This window comes from Accipiter gentilis, chromosome 30, assembly GCF_929443795.1.
Source record: "Accipiter gentilis chromosome 30, bAccGen1.1, whole genome shotgun sequence".
Taxonomy (NCBI): domain Eukaryota; kingdom Metazoa; phylum Chordata; class Aves; order Accipitriformes; family Accipitridae; genus Astur; species Astur gentilis.
Window position 1 is genome coordinate 6,482,887 of NC_064909.1, and position 14,178 is coordinate 6,497,064.

General features: G+C 39.1%; 1 long non-coding RNA gene across 2 annotated transcripts in view; it reads left to right on the plus strand.

The window, feature by feature from the left end:
- The window catches only part of LOC126052780 (uncharacterized), a 47,299-nt gene extending 34,146 nt beyond the window's left edge, over positions 1-13,153 (plus strand). The window contains exons 3-5 of one of the 2 annotated variants that reach the window (XR_007510146.1): positions 7,266-7,379; positions 7,624-7,683; positions 7,983-8,062. This is a non-coding gene — a long non-coding RNA (uncharacterized LOC126052780). Of the gene's footprint in view, positions 1-7,265; positions 7,380-7,623; positions 7,684-7,982; positions 8,063-10,831 lie in introns of those variants that run through there. The other variant, XR_007510147.1, reaches the window with a different exon arrangement.
- The last annotated feature ends 1,025 nt before the right edge of the window (positions 13,154-14,178 follow it).

The following is a 14,178-nucleotide window of genomic DNA, read 5'->3' on the forward strand; positions in this document are numbered from 1 at the left end:
TCTAGTCTCCCTGACACTTTATTCAGATTAGAACTTGATTCTCCTGAGCTGTTCTAGGAAGTATTCAGGCAATTAATTTAGTTGACCTGATTCTTCTCCTTTCATCCACCTAAAATCATACCTTCTGCCACCCTCAAAACCATATAAAAATGCAGCTCATGCCTGAAATGTCGCCATATTTAACTGGTTTGGTCTGGAGATGGCAAGGTCCAGTGTCCCTGAACATCAAAAAGCATTACAGTATTCCCCTTGTTTAATAAGGGATTCTGGCTTTTAAATCCTCACTGCCCTTAAATGTGGTATGGAAGTAGGAGCAAGTGCTGTTCAGATACCAGACCATAGGCTTTAAGTGAATCAGCAGCATCAGAGGATTGGCCATAACAGCTCAAGAGCACTGTAAGCCTCCCAGCAAGGTGTTCTGGTCAGTAAGCAAGGAACAGCATGGCGTACTAGCACCCATGTCTGCTGCTGAAATTGGTACTGCCAGGTTGTCCCAGGACCTGACAGGTTCAGCAACTACGTTTCTGTCTCTGGACGAGTAGTGAGATGATTATCTCCTCCTGCTAATTAATCCTGGATCTCCCATATATCTGTTGGCTTCCTAAGATGTGTAGTAGGTACCTTGTTGCTTTGGAAGGCTCAGGTGGGTAGCTCGTATGGCCAGAGGGCTGGCCACAGCTATGCAGATAGTCCCAGTTGCTTCCTCAAGGTTACTGTGCTTTTTGTTTTCATCGAACTCCAGTGAACTTGCTCTGGCCTGTGTTTCAGCATTCTGGTACTGGCTGAAGCATATAGGACCTGAATGATAACAGGCACCAGCAGCAGCCCAAGAGCATGAGGTCTCCTGCTGCCTTGCTAGATGTCCTAATGGCCGTGCAAACATTTTATGCAGGAATGATTTCAAAGTGGCATTCCTCTAGACTGCACGTCAATGGGAATGGTTCCACCAGAGAGCAGGCTTGTGTGTCTACTTCTATCAAAGACTGCAGTTGCAGGCTCCAGGTAACCAACTAGGTATGTGGCATCCTACAGCAAGCTAGTGGAAGATGTAAATCTAAATGCAAAAATAGGTATTCCAGCAAGGCAGAACTTTTCTCAATGTCAGGTTGAATCTAGTGGCTCTTCAATCTGGAAGCAATGCTGCCAAATGGTTTGTATACAGTAGTAATGCTTAGCAGCAAATTATTGAGCAGACAGATATAGGCACAACAAATTCTTGTAGTCTTAAGAAAACTTTCAAGTGCAGTATTCTGATTTGGGGAATTTTGTCCTCAGTGTCAGGAAAACAATTCCCCTAGATGCACTTTGTTGATAAAGTTATTTTGGACGTCAGAACTTCAAAAGCTGAAATGATGTAAGGTGTTAGAATAAATCTGTATGCAGAGTTTGGTCTTCATGGCTTTGCAGAATTACTCAGACTCCCTTTATTTAAGAAAGGAACCACATTGCCCATGTCCTAAAAGTGCCAGTCTTCCAGTGAAAAGAAGAACTTGGTAATAATCCTCAGCTTGATGATAGGGGACAGTGAGATGCAGAAATAAGTGTTCCTTGAACACGCTGATATAGATGCACATGCAGGGGTTAAAAGGTTCACAGCTCAGAGGAAATCGTAGAGTGGCTAAAAGCTACCTGGCAAACAAGGTCAGCTCTGACGCTATGGTAAGTTTTCTACTCGGTGGCTGTAACACTCCTACTCTAAAACAAGTTATTTAATTGTCACTGCAAGCAACGAATGCCCAGAAGAAGCAGTTCTTTTATAATTGGAATGGACTGAGTTACTTTTCATGGTTGGAACTGAACTAGACAAATGGTCAAAAATATTTGAATGGTCTTGGCAACGTTTGGTACTGTAACTACTGACAAAATGTAATGATTACATGGTAACTAGAAAGATGCATGCTGGGTTAGTAGTGTGAGAATGCTTTGGCAAATTACATTAATGAGTGCACGGGACACACTCTGGTACAGCTTCCATTAGTCATATGAGCATGTTTGATGAGAATGAGATGTGTCCGGAAGCTTGAGCAAACACAGTCTGAACCAAGTGCTCATCCTGTTCATAGGAAAGACTCCCAGAGTCATACTGTTGTGATCCGTCTTTCTGTGTGTGTTCACACATCCTGTTGTCTGATCCATGAAGCTGCAATGACCAATCAAGGCGCTTGCAGTCAGTTGTTCAAAGACACTTAGGGCAAATACGCATTTAGTAGAATTGCCAGAAGCTATCAGATACTTACTACTTTTGATTTAATGGTGATTTTTGTGAAAATCCAACTGAGTGCTAGGTCCACTAAACAACTTCTGTGTTCTAATGCACCTAATGGAATTTATGCAGTAAAGGTGTACTATACTGCGCTGAGGACCATGCCTGGGCACCTTGGGAGGGAATGAACAAAACTCTGCACATGCCAAGGAAGAAACTGTTAGCAGGTAGGAATTGTTTAGAAGAAGATAGGACTTAGCTTACTTCACCTTTCTCTGCATTCAGATGCAGTTCAGCCTCCTTCCTCCCAGGATCCTCAGCCATGAACTGTTGTTGAGTGACACAGCTTGGCACTGCATGGCTAATGTAGTCAATCTTCTGTAGCTTCCCAATGTACAAACAGCTCCCCAAAACTCTTCAGCCACTTACAGGTCCTTCTTCAGCTCCTAAGGTGTCTCCTTTTCAGCAGCTTTTCAAAGTGCTAATTTGCAGCCCACTGCTCCTTTTCTCACATTGTTTTTACTCCCTCTAAAATAAATCTCTCCTTCTCTGACCCTACTTAACTGTCTTGTAGTGGTTACAGATACACCAGCCTCCCAATTCAGTAGGATTAACACTGATACTGATCTACAATTTCATTTCTTTGCTGATCAGAATTAGTCTTTCCAACTGTTGTCTCAACAATCAGCGTCATTCTTTTTTGCAGCATTGATATTTTTCAGCTCTACAAACTCTTACATTTTCTAGCCTGATGAAAGGTCCACAGAGTCAACTAGTGTAACCATTTATACAACATAATCCATGGAAATATACATAATGAGAAGAGAAAACTTTAGTCTTGTTTATGGTCATTTATGGTCACATGCTGAAGTACTGGAACTGATTTTAGATATTTTGTTTAAAAAAAGTTGGCTAAATCTTGAGCTATGTAAGAAAAGTGATGGTAGGCTTGCAAAATAAGACCCATGGTATGATGTTGAGAGAATTAATCACGTTAATTCCAGGAAGTTTAAAGTGACCTCTTATTGTCTAGAATAGAAAGAAACAGATAAAGAGATGATTATTCTCATTAGTTAATAATAAAGAAAGAAAGAAAGAAAAAAAAAAGTGGCCCTAAGCATTATGAGGGGAAAATTAGAGTTATATATCAGGGAAAAGTTTATAAACATAAGGACTAATAGCCAAGGAAACCAGCTGCCAAATGAAGGTTTGGAATCAGCACCACTGAAGATATTCAGGGCTTGGCTAGACATCTATCTATCAAAAAAGGATAAAGAAACCAGTTCAGCCACAATGTAGGGATAATCCAACAGAGTTCCGTGCCAAATTTCTACCCTGAATAGTGTATGATTTAGTTGGAATGGAAAAGGAAAGCACTTTGGCTTGCTAGATCTTTCACTGATATAATCTTAAAAGCACAAATTCTTCTGTCTTTTAAAAAAATTATTGCTAGTAACTTTTTTTTAAAATTTTATTTATTGTAACTGGAGTGTGTAGGCTTTGCTGTAGTTTGAGATATACTGATCCTACTTTAGAATGCTGTTACATTTTCTTGAAATAAAAAAAAATAATATCTCTTTAGAATAAAAAAATAGCTCTTAGAACGAAAAATTGTTTCTCTTAGAATGAAAAATTGTTTCACATCTTTTCACAGCAGTTTTCTGGACTTTGTCAAATCACTCATACCAAGCCTGAAGAAAGACTGTCAGGAAGATATTTATTTTTTGCATGCTTAATTAGAGGTATGAAGAGTGGTAAGACTGAGACTTAGGATAGTTATAATGGAATGGTTAGCCTTTTACCTCTATTTGCTTCCAGTACAGGCCAAGAGGGATGTTTCTTATTCATTACTTCTGAGTTACTGTTCAGATGGGTGGTAATTGCCTAGTTCTAGTGTGTAGGTAGGTAACACTCATACGGTGCAGTGCTCAAGACTGAACTGACCTGGCAGGCTAAGACTACTCGTCATCAAGAACTGGGGTTCGGATTTTTAAGAGTATGCAGGCCTTTAACATTCAAGTAGCTGCCTATTGCAATTTTGAAGAGTTTGAAAGCACTCACCTTGAGCTGTAGTTAAGTGGAGATAAGGTACCTAAGCTCTTTACAGAAAGCTAAGTATGCATTTATCTGGAATATTGAACACCTTTAAAATTATGGCCTAGCACCCTCAACAAATTTTCAGTGAAACTCTGATTCACCACTTTTCAGTGCAGCCTAAATAAGCCCCTGATTTCCCCGTTGTTTATACAAGCACATACTGTAAGACAGAAGATGGATGACAGTTCATTAGCTTTCAACTACACTGCTGCAAGCGTAGTCTCCTTTCACGGCAATGTCTTCCAAAGCATCAGTCATATCAGAGATGGCAGGCTAGCATAGTGATGAAGTAGATAATACAGTTTTAAAGAGGCTGTTTCAGAAATAGAATTAGCCTTAAATAACAAATGATTCTTCAGGCTAATTGAGTGAGTACTGATTTTCTGCAGAAATGTAACACATTGAATTTAATATTTGCAAGCACAGTACTGTCTATACCTTGCATTCCCTAATTTATACTGTAAAAATTAGTGCTAGTTTCTATGAAATGCTGTAGAGTAGATCAAGGCTAATTCTTTGTGAAAATAAGTCTGCCACGTTGTCACTCTGCGTTATGAAAATGTGTCACATGATAGAAGGGAAGTATGATATCTGCTATCTGATGTATACAATTGAAAAGGGAAAACACAGAGTGAAATCATCAAGCCACATTAGCCAAAGTGAACAGATAAGAAAGGGTATAACACTGGAATTGTAAACAATCAAGCAGAGATTACACCTCTATGTAGAACAGTACATCCTTTTTAGATGTGAAAGCTAAAATGTAGATAGTAGAAAATAAAAACACCTAACACTGTTTTTCACAGAAAATGTTCAAAATGCTGTATGAGTGGGGCAATAATCATTATGTGTATAAAAAAAATGCTATTTTATGTGTCACTTGAAACTGGTCTGCAAACAACACAATTTACAAGCAAGGAAATTAGCTGCCTCTGGACTCTGATTGGGCTCACGTATGTATGTGCATCCTGTGTCCTCACACCCAGCTTCTTGCCAGAAATCTGACGGTGTCACTGACTGTGTGCCACAGCTCTCACTGCTGCCCCAGCAGCCTGGCCTGGCGTCCAGCACACCCTTCTCAACCACCACAGGAAACAGGTCACGTATGTGCTGCTCATCGCCTCTATCTTCTGTTCTGAACATTTCTGTGAAACCACATGTGCTCAAGTTTGTAAATATGGACACCAGATAAAATGCAAGGAAGCCTCACCATCCGAAGATCTTGCCTTTGAATGTGGCAAAGTCTCCATTTACATTGCTCCTTCCCCCTCCACCATCAAGAGAGAAACCACAATGACAGGAAGAGTGCACCATTTCCTCTCAAAGAGACTCATTACTGCTGTCAGTAGCTCACATTCACCCAGATTTTGCTCTCTCAGTGTTCATGCACTTTCAGCTGCACAAAATATGAGCCTTACCTGTACATTTTAAGTCACTTAAATAGGACATTTTGGTAGAAGAAACAGTCAAATCATGTTACCACATAACAGGAGCTTTTATCCTTGACCATTCCAGCAGTGCTGCTGACTGCTGAGCTAGGTCTCAGTAAGAATGTGCAAGTTGTGCTATTTTTACTTGCTACTGGTGTAACACTGGACTTGTTTGGAATAATTAATTCTTGCATATACAGGTATATATCTGGCAACAAGAATTTAGAGGAATTTTCTGAAGCTAAGAGAATTCTCACAAGACTTCCATTGAGGAGGGAGAGAAAAAAACCTTGCTGAAAGAAGCTTTGAATGAACTTTGACATTCCCCTCAAAATACTCACATTTTTGCTTGTGGCAAGCACACTTCATTACCCTTGTCGTGCCACTTCATAACTTCTTCTTAACTTTTTATATTTTACTCACTTGTCTAGTTCAGTGGGTTTTATTCCCTGGTTTTCAGCCACTACCCTTTCCCAGTTTTCACTCTTTCTGTCTTGCACACAGACACCATCTGGCTTTACCCCCAGGGTTTCCTAGACAAGGGCAATCTAGTTAGCCTTGTGAAATCCAAACCCCAGGCAAAACAAAAACTGTACAAAACCTCCACAAGACAGGCTTTCTCACTTTTGTGTCAGGGGCATCTACATTACCCATAGCAACTGTCAGAAAAGAAATCACATCTTGAACAGTAAGTTATCTTCTCAACCAACTTACTCTTTTCCCCAAACTTTTACTTTCAATTTACTGGAGTTACTACGAGTCTGTTCTGGTCAAGAGAAAGTTTGACCCATGTGTGTGTGTAATTACAGAGCTTCAGAGTAGAACATGTAAGAAATTGTCTATAAAAATGCTTGGAATAAAGTAGATTGAGAACAGATTTACTAAATAAATTAGGAAGTCATGCCAGTGTTCATTTCTGTTCTAAATAACATAGTGCAAATGAATCTCTGAGGCAAGATTCTGGACAAAGACATTCCTTTGAAAAAAGACCACAAGATTCCTGGTCTTCTTAATGGAGAAAACAGAAAGAATTGGTCTTGGTCTGGGACTCTCAAAATGCCGATCCTTTTGAACAATGTGGACAAGTACAGATTATTGTCCAATGTATTCATCCTTGAGCAGAAATAGACCAAGTTTCTGTGTGCTCTGACTGTTTCATAGGAGCTGAAAAAAACCAACAAAAAAGAACCCCTCCCTTTCTTTTTTCATGTGTGTTAGTTTCCAAAGTTTCTGAAGGAATTTATTTGGGCAAGGCATTTCAAGCTGTATATCTGATTTTCTCTGAGAAATTATCATCTAATTGCACAGCTCAGTGGTTTGGAGCCAGATATTCTTTTATTTCAGGCTTTGGGAATCTAAAGTCAGTAGGGAACTGCATACCTACATAGGTGCAATTCCCTGGTGCTGGCCACAGAGTGAGGACTGAGGTGACTTCTCCACAACAATACAGCCATCCCAAATTCTAAAGACTTGATTTTTCTTTTTCTTTCTTTTTTTTTTTTTTATTTATTTTGTTGTTCCCTCTGACTTAACAGTTACTCCTGTGTGTCTTCACGAGAGAAGTGTGTATCACAGTCCTGTTCTGACAGCATAGGCTCAGTGAAATGAAGAAGACAAGCAAGTTTTCTACTGTTGTACACCATAGAAAGGTAAAAATACAACCAGCCACTTTCTCTGCTTGGCAGTCACAGGATTGGAAAGGAGGGTGTATGTAATGATACTTGGGAACCAGTGATATAGATAATAACTTTCAACCTTGTTAAATACCCTGTGAAAAGCAGTATATATTGCTGTCTGGTCTCAGTATGGTTGAGGTTGTATGACATTTAGATTATAAAAGACGGTCATGTAAGAAACAGGTGATATATCAGATGTGCTATCTTTGCTTTACAGTGTTCTCCAGTGAAAACCACAATTTCACTTTGGTTTAATGAGCATGCCCTGATGACATTGGTATGTTTATATTTTGACATGATCAGAAGAGAAGTAGACTGGCTAATGTTAGCAGGGAACAGTGTCTGATATTAATTAGATGATAGTTTTATAGCTAGAACTTTGCAGTCTAGAACTGGGGGTTTGTTACTCTTTGAGCTTTCTTCTGAATGTTTTTTTCAGTCAACACTGTACAGAGAAAAGCCTTGCTGGTGGAAATTCTTGTGTCAGTTAATAAACTCAGTTATTTATCAACAATCTTAGAAGGGTGACTTTTAAAGGATGTGAGAAGAAAATCAGCAATCTGTTTTTAATCACAGTGGATGCACAGGTTCCTTTTGAGTCCTAATGAAGAAGTTTGGAGCTGGAGACCACAACATGTCTGAATTAATTTTGATGTTCATTTTGCACATTTCCAAGGTATCTAAGATGTGGCTAATAATAATAGCAGGTGTTGTCTATTTGTCTCAGCATGTGGCATGAAAGTAGTGTGGTCACACATCTATGCGTTATTTAGGTGGTGTCAGCATGTCAGCAAGCGGGATGGCAGAAAGCCAGATTAAATCACTTCTGATTTTAAATACAGGACACTGAATAATAATGCTGTGTCACACTTGAGGACACTGGAATCTGGCAAATCAGCAGTAGCTCAATGTGTCAGGCTCATTTGAATGGCTCCCTCCCAAGCCCCCTCTCCACCCCTGAATGATGAAGGAATCAAAATCAAGAGTCAAGGAAACTCTATAAAGTTGGCTTCTCCCTGTGCCAAAGCAGAAGACTATCCAGTAAAGAGACCTTCTTTGATTGTTTAATATAGAGGTGCATGGGGCTCTGCCCTCATGCAGGATTGTCTGTTCCTGAGAATAGGCAACTACCCTGTGGTGCATCTGTTTGCCATTTATCTTTGTTTCTGGAAGTGGTAAATCTGTTTGGTACCATTACTTTCTTTCACTAGTTTTTTGTAGAAGCTAGCGCAACAGGTCTACAATCTCAAAAAGTAAGTGTATTTGTAAGAGGCAATCATGTGATTTAGAATGGGTGCTTTAAGGTCTTGAAGTCTCCCAAGAAAAACTAGGAGTGCTGTTTTCAGCCATTGCTGCTTCTGTATTAGCTCTGATTTCTTGTATCACCCCTGGAGTTGGTTCACCTTGCCAGCTGGTAGAAAACTAACTCAGCAAAATAAAAACATGAATAGTTTTCTGTTGGTTTAGCAATCCAATTGGGTTCACTGAGGAGTCACGTGAAAATCAGAGAAAGTGGAAGGGAAGGAGTGGACCTGCATTCCAGGGAAGGAAGGATGCAGGGGGAAGTGGAGGGAATAGGACTGTTAGATTAATTTAGCCATACTGTGAAACCTCACCCTAGAACGGTTAATACACAGGGAGGGAGCTGTAAGAAGGTTAAAAGAAGCATCCAAAACCCCGGGATTCATTTTACCTTGTCACCATAATACCCTTTTTATGAAACTAGAGCTATGTATGCTCATAAAAACCCTTTGCTTTTTTTTATTTTAAAGGATAATGCAAGCATTGGAGTCTGTGCACAGTTCTTTCAAGTTTAATTCTTAGTTCAACATTCCATTTCCTGGTAGAAAATGTTTTCTATGAAAGCAACTTTAACCTTTCAGAAGGGTTCATTTACTGTTACGTTTGGTATCAGCTTTCCAAAAAATGCAGTCTGCATTTGGTGTATTATAGGTTCTGGTTTTAATATTAGTTTAGAAAAAAAAAAAAGAGTCATATGCCATAAGTCAGAAATAAAATATTGCGCCAGAATTTTCTTTATACATGAATTCACCCCCTTGAGCAAGTGGTTTAACGTAAGTTTGATCACTTAAAGCCAAGACCTGGGCTCAATCTATCCATGAACCAGCTGGTAACAAATAACACATTCAACTCTCGGTCACAGGAAACCGTTAGGTTGCCTTTTTATAGACAATTACAGCCCTACAGCTCCTGATGCACAGGGGAATATCGTACGGATTTGGAAAGTGTTGAACACCTACCATATGCACATAAAGAAGGGTAATAAAGATGAAAGGCCTGAACCGAGCTTTAATTCCTATTTTTCTGCTTTTGATTTATCAGCTGCTTCTGCATTGCTGCAATTTTCTTTGGCCTAAAATTAGGTCGAGGATGCTTGAATTTCTTAGTTTGATCAAATCAGTCAAACTTAGGCTTCCCTCTCTGTAGTGTAACAGATGAAAAACTTTGAAGTACTTTCTTGCTTTCTTTTCAGAATTATTGTGTGTTCATTTCTGAAGTGCTGACTGCTGTAACAATCCACTGCAGCGGGCAGTTCCTGGCCATGTGTCACTGTTATGGAGGTGCTGCAGTCATAGTGAGATGGGTACTGAACTGGTAGAGCTGTATCAAGGTGATTCTGAACTAGAGCTAGGGCTGACTTGGTTGGGTTCAGGGCTATTAAAACATGGCTGAGCCGCTATAGGGACCTTAAGAGCTTCTCTGCATAGTGCTGCAGTGTGCTGTGGGACTATCTCAGCCATCAGGTTTGCTCAGGTGTCTCTGCACAGTCATCCATTGCCATGTATGGATCCTCCACAGGACTTCTGCCATTGATAAGCACCTCTTGACAGAAAAAAAGGCTTTCAGACAGGCCTGGCCATGAGTGAGACAATAAAGGCTAACCCTCTGTGCTGCTGAGCCTCAGCTTCTAATAAAGGACTCAGAATTCATAAGGGTAAAGCTTCAAAGTAAGTACAGATTTACAGAGGGAGAGCAGATAAGGGGTTGTAGCCCACCCATTAAGACCACCTGGTCTTAATATATGGTAGCAGTCAGCCTTTGTGCAACACACTCTTTCCGTATCTTAACCCTGTTCCAGGGAGTGAGATTTCCAAGAATTCTGCTGGCGATGTACTTGTCAAAGTTGGGTGCATTACAGAGGCTAAGTCTGTCAGTCATACATAATAGTTTTATCACCCCCTGAACTGCAGCAGCTAAATCTGACAGTGATGGTGAAGCAGAACCTTAGTAAAATAACGTTTATGATGTTTAATATCACTAATCTTTTCTGTTGATGGATGCATGTCCAATTCTTTGAAGATGGAAAGGTCTGAAAAATGCAAACTATTTTTTTATCTGGAAATGTGTTTTGTGGCATCCCAAAGAGCATTCACATTTCTTATTCCTTTTTTGTGCATGTGCAGGAGTTCTCATGAATTTTCAGCAATGAGTCCGTATGGGAATAATTTCATTGTAAGAAGAAGGCTTCCATTCTATCATGAAAAAAGGCTGCATGGAAATCACGGAAAGCTACAGAAGAAACTATCAGTCATTGTTTGAAAGCATTGTGGCCTATGGAGATGGAAACCAGAACGTGGATTTGCCTTCAAATTTTATAAGCTTCTAGAAACCCAAATGATGAGAAACAAATGCGAAAAGTTCACAAAAGCAGTGGTTGCTTAAAAAAAAATAATTCTTAAAGCCCTGTTGCTTTTATGACGAACAGACTTAGAGAGAAGGATATTAATTATCTTGAATACCATTGTTTAAGCAGGTAGAGCTATTCCCAGCATTTTTTGGTTGCCACCTAGATTAGTGTTATACTCCTCAGTTGCTAACAATGAAGTTATCAGCCACTGGAACAAATTATTAAGAGGAACAGTGAGCTTACCATTTCTTGAAGTCTGCAAACTGAGAGTGGATGGTATGCTTTAGCAAACAATGGAGACACAGCTGGGTGAAATTATATGGTTGTACTAAAGAGAAGGGAACATGAGATATTCTATGTGGTCCTTTCTAGCCTTAAGAGCTATAGGTCTATAATTTCACAAATATTGTTACAAAGAACTCCTCAGAAGTAGTGATGACCATAGCACCAGTCTGAATCCATCTCCTGATTTGGGGTAGATTATTCCAAAGTATTTTAAAAAACTACAGACTGTAGTACAGTTTCTACATGTTTCTGTCATCACAGGTCATACTACTAGCATAATTTTAAAATATTGGAAATCCCTTTTTGAGGACTAGAGAGATCCTTCCTTTCCCCTAAAGAGCTCAATGTACTTCAGTGCATGAAAGAGTCTATGAAGCGTGCATGCTGTTGCTTTCCTACCTGATACATTTCAGTCATTGAAATCTGAAATAAATAAGCTAGATTCACTCAGTGAAATAAAAGACAATCCATGAAGGAAATTCTAAGATACTTCTCATTATTGTAGACCATTTCTAAGCTAAACTTTGGTTTTCTTCTCCTTGTAGGGTGATCTGGCACACTGCTTAAAAGATTATTTTTCATTTTTTTCCTATAGCAGTCCTCCAGCTGAGAACAGCTAAACCATTTCCCCCCCCCCCCCCCCCCATATTTCCAGTGTTTTGGAGCATTGGGCACTGCAGAAACTTAAATCTAGTGGGACAGTTGGAAGTTTGGGGAAGCTGTACCTGACTGAACAGCTGGACATGAAAGGAAATAGCTCTTCAATGTTGAGATGTATTTTTCTTGCTATAAAGGAAGAACAAATTAAGTGACTACATGTTTGGCAGAAAGGCCTTGTCATTTCATAATGGCTCTCAAACATCATCTTTATAACTCCATTGAACTGTTTCTCTGATAAAAAACCCTGTAGCCTACACTACAAAGGGCTTTGAGTATGTGTATAGCATATACTGTTATCAGCAATCACTGCCATGGTCACAAAAGGTATTCCCTCAGTATGATTGAACTGTCTCATTAATTATAAGACAAAATTGCTCCAGTGCCAGTATGTTTTCCATCCACAGAGGTGGCTTTGGCAGCATAGCTAGGACAGCAGCATAGTTGATGTCCTAACTAACACTAGAAGATCTGAAAAAACATCATGGTATAGCTTTTCAACTATTTTAGGGAAAACTGATTTTGTGTCCAGAATGGATATGCATAATACCAGAGGCAGGTTTTTAGTTTTTAGATTGTACTCAATGGCCAGTTACCCTTGTTTCTGTGAGTGTCTAAAACTCCCTTTGTGGCTCACTTATATATGTACATTGTGCCTAAATAAATATCTCAACTGTCCCTCAGCTGGAGGGCTCTTTGCAAGACATGCTTTAGTCTTGTGTGTCACTCAGATACAATGAAGGGAGCACAAGAGAGCCCAGATTGCTTTATCAGGCAGTCTCTTCTGGTCTTAAGTTTCATAAATTTATAACTTGTGCTGATTCAAATACGTTCAACTTCCTCTTGCTACCATGTTTTGTGCTCTTGAGAAAAGATGACTGGAAAAGCTGGATGCTGAAAAAGAGGAGTGGCCTTTGACTGCTCTTAGGGTTTTCAAATATATTATCCTTTAAAAAACCCCACCAACCCAGTTTGTCATAACAGTTTCAGCATCAACAGTGACTAATCTGTTTGCCATGCAAAGGCCATAGTGAAATATAAGTGTTTATGTTTAATATTTTGATTTCATGAATCTACAAGAACAATTCTGGGTTGATTTGGTTGAAGGAACTGCTCAGTTTTAGTCCCCTGAAGACTATCTGTGTAGCTGTCTTCTAAAAAGTATAATAATAAAAAAAAAGGGGGGGGGAGGGGAATAAGAAGTCACTAAACATTTGAAAGACATTGGAGGTCTAGACTATGTTTCCATTCATCAAGGTTGTTCTCAAAATTAATTTTTAGCAACACTGCAAGGAAACTGGGAAGAGCTTGAACTGCTAGTGTTCCCTTTGCCGTGTGGATATACAGAAAACAGTTTTCTTGTCCCACAAGAATTCTGTTGATTTTGAAGTTTTAGGCCTGGCATGAGGCTCAGTGAATGTGTGAGTGACTTAAGAAACAAATAAAAATGTTTCATTTTAATACTGACCTTTTTTTTTTCCTTTTTAACCTTTTAATATAAACTAAATAAAGTTTCAACAGGAGAAGATGCTTTTAACTGCAAAACCAAGATTTTTTTTTTTTAAATGTTGAAATGGTACATTACTAGAATTTCAAAACCTGTTTTTCCAATTTTTTTGAGGACAGGAACCTTTTCTGGGAATAATTTCAGTTTGGATGAATTGTCAGTTGTGACCATCTCTCTTCTTCTCTATGAAAGCCCTGTTTTCACTCCCAACTTTCCAGAAGTCTAATGTATGATTGCCTTAGTTACCCTACTAATGCATTAGCGTGAGACATAGATTTTGGGCAACTATCTTTATCCATTGGTGGAATAAGACAACAGCGAGAGTGTTGTGATGTCTTAAATGGGATTCTTCTTCCTCTACAAGTACTTGAGATTGTAATAGTTCTGTTATGTGTTTCTATGTTTCACATACATACTGTTTCATGTCAATTATTGGTTTGCAATTTGTAAACAAGTATGCTAGAAATTAATTTCATTAACACAGTGCTTTTTTCCATTACATCGTCAAGAAGGATTATTTTCTTATAACTAATGACCATGGTGGTGTTGATGGGACAAAATCTGATGCCTTTGGTGGAGGATTATTAATGAACCCTGCTTTATGAAATCTGGATGACTCTTATACCTGGAAATGAACAATGGATATTTTTTTTTTTTCATTTTTGATGGCAATA